The sequence below is a fragment of the Nuphar pumila genome, chromosome 10, assembly GCF_984573655.1.
Source record: "Nuphar pumila chromosome 10, dmNupPumi1.hap1.1, whole genome shotgun sequence".
NCBI lineage: Eukaryota > Viridiplantae > Streptophyta > Magnoliopsida > Nymphaeales > Nymphaeaceae > Nuphar > Nuphar pumila.
In genome coordinates, this window is record NC_143258.1 from 63,654,030 (window position 1) to 63,660,258 (window position 6,229).

The window sequence follows — 6,229 nt, forward strand, 5'->3', positions numbered from 1 at the left end:
CCAGTTATACAAACTGGATTTGAAAATCCCGACGAGATATAGAAACTGGATTTGAAAATCCCGACCAGTTATAAAATCTGGAATTGAAAATCCCGACCAGTTATAGAAACTGGATTTCAAAATCCCGACCAGTTATAGAAACTGGATTTGAAAATCCCGACCAGTTATAGAAACTGGATTTGAAAATCCCGACCAGTTATAACACTGAATTTGAAAATCCCGACCGGTTATAAAAACTGGATTTGAAAATCCCGACCAGTTATAGAAACTTGATTTGAAAATCCTGACCAGTTATAGAAACTGGATTTGAAAATCCCGACCAGTTATAAAAACTGGATTTGAAAATCTCGACCAGTTATAAAATTGGATTTGAAAATCCCGACCAGTTATAGAAACTGGATTTGAAAATCCTGATCAGTTATAACACTGAATTTGAAAATCCCGACCAATTATAAAACTAGATTTGAAAATCCCGACCAGTTATAGAAAATAGATTTGAAAATCCCGACCAGTTATAAAACTGGATTTGAAAATCCCGACCAGTTATAAAACTGGATTTAAAAATCCCGACCAGTTATAGAAACTGGATTTGAAAATCCCGACCAGTTATAAAACTGGATTTGAAAATCCTGACCAGTTATAGAAAATGGATTTGAAAATCCCGACCAGTTATAAAACTGGATTTGAAAATCCCGACCAGTTATAAAACTGGATTTAAAAATCCTGACCAGTTATAGAAACTGGATTTGAAAATCCTGACCACTTATAAAACTGGATTTGAAAATCCCGACCAGTTATAGAAACGGGATTTAAAAATTCCGACCAGTTATGACACTAGATTTGAAAATCCCGACCTGTTATAGATACTTGATTTGAAAATCCTGACCAGTTATAAAAACTAGAGTTGAAAATCCCGACCAGTTATAAAAACTGGAATTGAAAATCGGGACCTGTTATAGAAACTGAATTTGAAAATCCCGACCATTTATAGAAACTGGATTTGAAAATTATGATCAGTTATAACACTAGATTTGAAAATTCCGACCAATTATAAAACTGGATTTGAAAATCCCGACCAGTTATAGAAACTGGATTTGAAAATCCCGACTAGTTATAAAACTGGATTTGAAAATCCCGACCAATTATAAAACTGGATTTAAAAATCCCGACCAGTTATAGAAACTGGATTTGAAAATCCCGACCAGTTATAAAACTGGATTTGAAAATCCCGACCAGTTATAAAAACTGGATTTGAAAATCCCGACCAGTTATAGAAACTCGATTTCAAAATACCGACCAGTTTTAGAAATTGGATTTGAAAATCCCGACCAGTTATAGAAACTGGATTTGAAAATCCCGACCAGTTATAACACTGAATTTGAAAATCCCGACCAATTATAAAAACTGGATTTGAAAATCCCGACGAGTTATAGAAACTAAATTTGAAAATCCTGATCAGTTATAACACTGGATTTGAAAATCCAGACCAATTATAAAACTAGATTTGAAAATCCCGACCAGTTACAGCAAATGGATTTGAAAATCCCGACCAGTTATAAAACTGGATTTGAAAATTCCGACCAGTTATGACACTAGATTTGAAAATCCCGACCAGTTATAGAAACTGGATTTGAAAATCCCGACCAGTTATAAAACTGGATTTGAAAATCCCGACCAATTATAGAAACTGGATTTGAAAATCTTGACCAGTTATAGAAACTAGATTTGAAAATCCCGACCAGTTATAAAAACTAGATTTGAAAATCCCGACCACTTATAAAAACTGGATTTGAAAATCCCGACCAGTTATAGAAACTAGATTTGAAAATATCGACCAGTTATAGAAACTAGATTTGAAAATCCTGACCAGTTATAAAACTGGATTTGAAAATCTCGACCAGTTATAAAAACTGGATTTGAAAATCCCGACGAGTTATAAAAACTGGATTTGAAAATCCCAACCAGTTATAGAAACTGGATTTCAAAATCCCGACCAGTTATAAAAACTGGATTTGAAAATCCCGACCAGTTATAAAAACTGGATTTGAAAATTTCGACCAATTATAGAAACTGGATTTGAAAATCCTGACCAGTTATAGAAACTGAATTTGAAAATCCTGACCAGTTATTAAAACTGAATTTGAAAATCCTGACCAGTTATTAAAACTAGATTTGAAAATCCCGACCAGTTATAAAACTGGATTTGAAAATCCCGACGAGTTATAGAAACTGAATTTGAAAATCCTGATCAGTTATAACACTGGATTTGAAAATCCCGACCAATTATAAAACTAGATTTGAAAATCCCGACCAGTTATAGAAAATGGATTTGAAAATCCCGACCAGTTATAAAACTGGATTTGAAATTCCCGACCAGTTATAAAAACTAGAGTTGAAAATCCCGACCAGTTATAGAAACTGCATTTAAAAATCACGACCAGTTATAGAAACTGGATTTGAAAATCTCGACCAGTTATACAAACTGGATTTGAAAATCCCGACGAGATATAGAAACTGGATTTGAAAATCCCGACCAGTTATAAAATCTGGAATTGAAAATCCCGACCAGTTATAGAAACTGGATTTCAAAATCCCGACCAGTTATAGAAACTGGATTTGAAAATCCCGACCAGTTATAGAAACTGGATTTGAAAATCCCGACCAGTTATAACACTGAATTTGAAAATCCCGACCGGTTATAAAAACTGGATTTGAAAATCCCGACCAGTTATAGAAACTTGATTTGAAAATCCTGACCAGTTATAGAAACTGGATTTGAAAATCCCGACCAGTTATAAAAACTGGATTTGAAAATCTCGACCAGTTATAAAATTGGATTTGAAAATCCCGACCAGTTATAGAAACTGGATTTGAAAATCCTGATCAGTTATAACACTGAATTTGAAAATCCCGACCAATTATAAAACTAGATTTGAAAATCGGGACCTGTTATAGAAACTGAATTTGAAAATCCCGACCATTTATAGAAACTGGATTTGAAAATTATGATCAGTTATAACACTAGATTTGAAAATTCCGACCAATTATAAAACTGGATTTGAAAATCCCGACCAGTTATAGAAACTGGATTTGAAAATCCCGACTAGTTATAAAACTGGATTTGAAAATCCCGACCAATTATAAAACTGGATTTAAAAATCCCGACCAGTTATAGAAACTGGATTTGAAAATCCCGACCAGTTATAAAACTGGATTTGAAAATCCCGACCAGTTATAAAAACTGGATTTGAAAATCCTGACCAGTTATAGAAACTCGATTTCAAAATACCGACCAGTTTTAGAAATTGGATTTGAAAATCCCGACCAGTTATAGAAACTGGATTTGAAAATCCCGACCAGTTATAACACTGAATTTGAAAATCCCGACCAATTATAAAAACTGGATTTGAAAATCCCGACGAGTTATAGAAACTAAATTTGAAAATCCTGATCAGTTATAACACTGGATTTGAAAATCCAGACCAATTATAAAACTAGATTTGAAAATCCCGACCAGTTACAGCAAATGGATTTGAAAATCCCGACCAGTTATAAAACTGGATTTGAAAATTCCGACCAGTTATGACACTAGATTTGAAAATCCCGACTAGTTATAGAAACTGGATTTGAAAATCCCGACCAGTTATAAAACTGGATTTGAAAATCCCGACCAGTTATAGAAACTGGATTTGAAAATCCCGACCAGTTATAGAAACTGGATTTTAAAATCCCGACCAATTATAGAAACTGGATTTGAAAATCCTGACCAGTTATAGAAACTAGATTTGAAAATCCCGACCAGTTATAAAAACTAGATTTGAAAATCCCGACCAGTTATAGAAACTGGATTTGAAAATCCCGACCAGTTATAGAAACTAGATTTGAAAATATTGACCAGTTATAGAAACTAGATTTGAAAATCCCGACCAGTTATAAAACTGGATTTGAAAATCTCGACCAGTTATAGAAACTGGATTTGAAAATCCCGACCAGTTATAAAAACTGGATTTGAAAATCCCAACCAGTTATAGAAACTGGATTTCAAAATCCCGACCAGTTATAGAAACTGGAGTTGAAAATCCCGACTAGTTATAACACTGAATTTGAAAATCCCGACCAGTTATAAAAACTGGATTTGAAAATTCCGACCAGTTATAGAAACTGGATTTGAAAATCCTCACCAGTTATAGAAACTGAATTTGAAAATCCCGACCAGTTATTAAAATTGGATTTGAAAATCCCGACCAGTTATAAAACTGGATTTGAAAATCCCGACGAGTTATAGAAACTGAATTTGAAAATCCTGATCAGTTATAACACTGGATTTGAAAATCCCGACCAATTATAAAACTAGATTTGAAAATCCCGACCAGTTATAGAAAATGGATTTGAAAATCCCGACCAGTTATAAAACTGGATTTGAAAATCCCGACCAGTTATAAAAACTAGAGTTGAAAATCCCGACCAGTTATAGAAACTGGATTTGAAAATCACGACCAGTTATAGAAACTGGATTTGAAAATCTCAACCAGTTATAGAAACTGGATTTGAAAATCCCGACCAGATATAAGATCAGGATTTGAAAATCCTGACCAGTTATAAAATCTGGAATTGAAAATCCCGACCAGTTATAGAAGCTGGATTTGAAAATCCCGACCAGTTATAGAAACTGGATTTGAAAATCCCGACCAGTTATAGAAACTGGATTTGAAAATCCCGACCAGTTATAACACTGAATTTGAAAATCCCGACCGGTTATAAAAATTGGATTTGAAAATCCCGACCAGTTATAGAAACTTGATTTGAAAATCCTGACCAGTTATAGAAACTGGATTTGAAAATCCCGACCAGGTATAAAAACTGGATTTGAAAATCTCGACCAGTTATAAAATTGGATTTAAAAATCCCGACCAGTTATAGAAACTGGATTTGAAAATCCTGATCAGTTATAACACTGGATTTGAAAATCCCGACCAATTATAAAACTAGATTTAAAAATCGGGACCTGTTATAGAAACTGGATTTCAAAATCCCGACCAGTTATAAATCTGGATTTGAAAATCCCAACCAGTTATAAAACTAGATTTAAAAATCCCGACCAGTTATAGAAACTGCATTTGAAAATCCTGACCAGTTATAAAACTGGATTTGAAAATCCCGACCAGTTATAGAAATTGGATTTAAAAATCCCGACCAGTTATGACACTAGATTTTGAAATCACGACCAGTTATAGAAACTGAATTTGAAAATCCCGACCAGTTGTAAAAACTGAATTTTGAAAATCCCGACCAGTTACAAAAACTGGATTTGAAAATCCCGACCAGTTATAAAAACTAGATTTGAAAATCCCGACGAGTTATAGAAACTGGATTTCAAAATCCGGATCAGTTATAGAAACTGATTTGAAAATCCCGACCAGTTATAGAAACTGGATTTTAAAATCCCGACCAGTTATAACACTGAATTTGAAAATCCCGACCAGTTATAAAAACTGCATTTGAAAATCCCGACTAGTTATAGAAACTGGATTTGAAAATTCTGACCAGTTATAGAAACTGAATTTGAAAATCCCGACCATTTATAGAAACTGGATTTGAAAATTATGATCAGTTATAACACTAGATTTGAAAATTCCGACCAATTATAAAACTGGATTTGAAAATCCCGACCAGTTATAGAAACTGGATTTGAAAATCCCGACTAGTTATAAAACTGGATTTGAAAATCCCGACCAATTATAAAACTGAATTTAAAAATCCCGACCAGTTATAGAAACTGGATTTGAAAATCCTGACCAGTTATAAAACAGGATTTGAAAATCCCGACCAGTTATAGAAACTGGATTTAAAAATTCTGACTAGTTATGACACTAGATTTAAAAATTCCGACCAGTTATAGATACTGGATTTGAAAATCCCGACCAGTTATAACACTGAATTTGAAAATCCCGACCAGTTATAAAAACTGGATTTGAAAATTCCGACGAGTTATAGAAACTAAATTTGAAAATCCTGATAAGTTATAACACTGGATTTGAAAATCCTGACCAATTATAAAACTAGATTTGAAAATCCCTACCAGTTATAGCAAATGGATTTGAAAATCCCGACCAGTTATAAAACTGGATTTGAAAATCCCGACCAGTTATGACACTAGATTTGAAAATCCCGACCAGTTATAGAAACTGGATTTGAAAATCCCGACCAGTTATAGAAACTGGATTTGAAA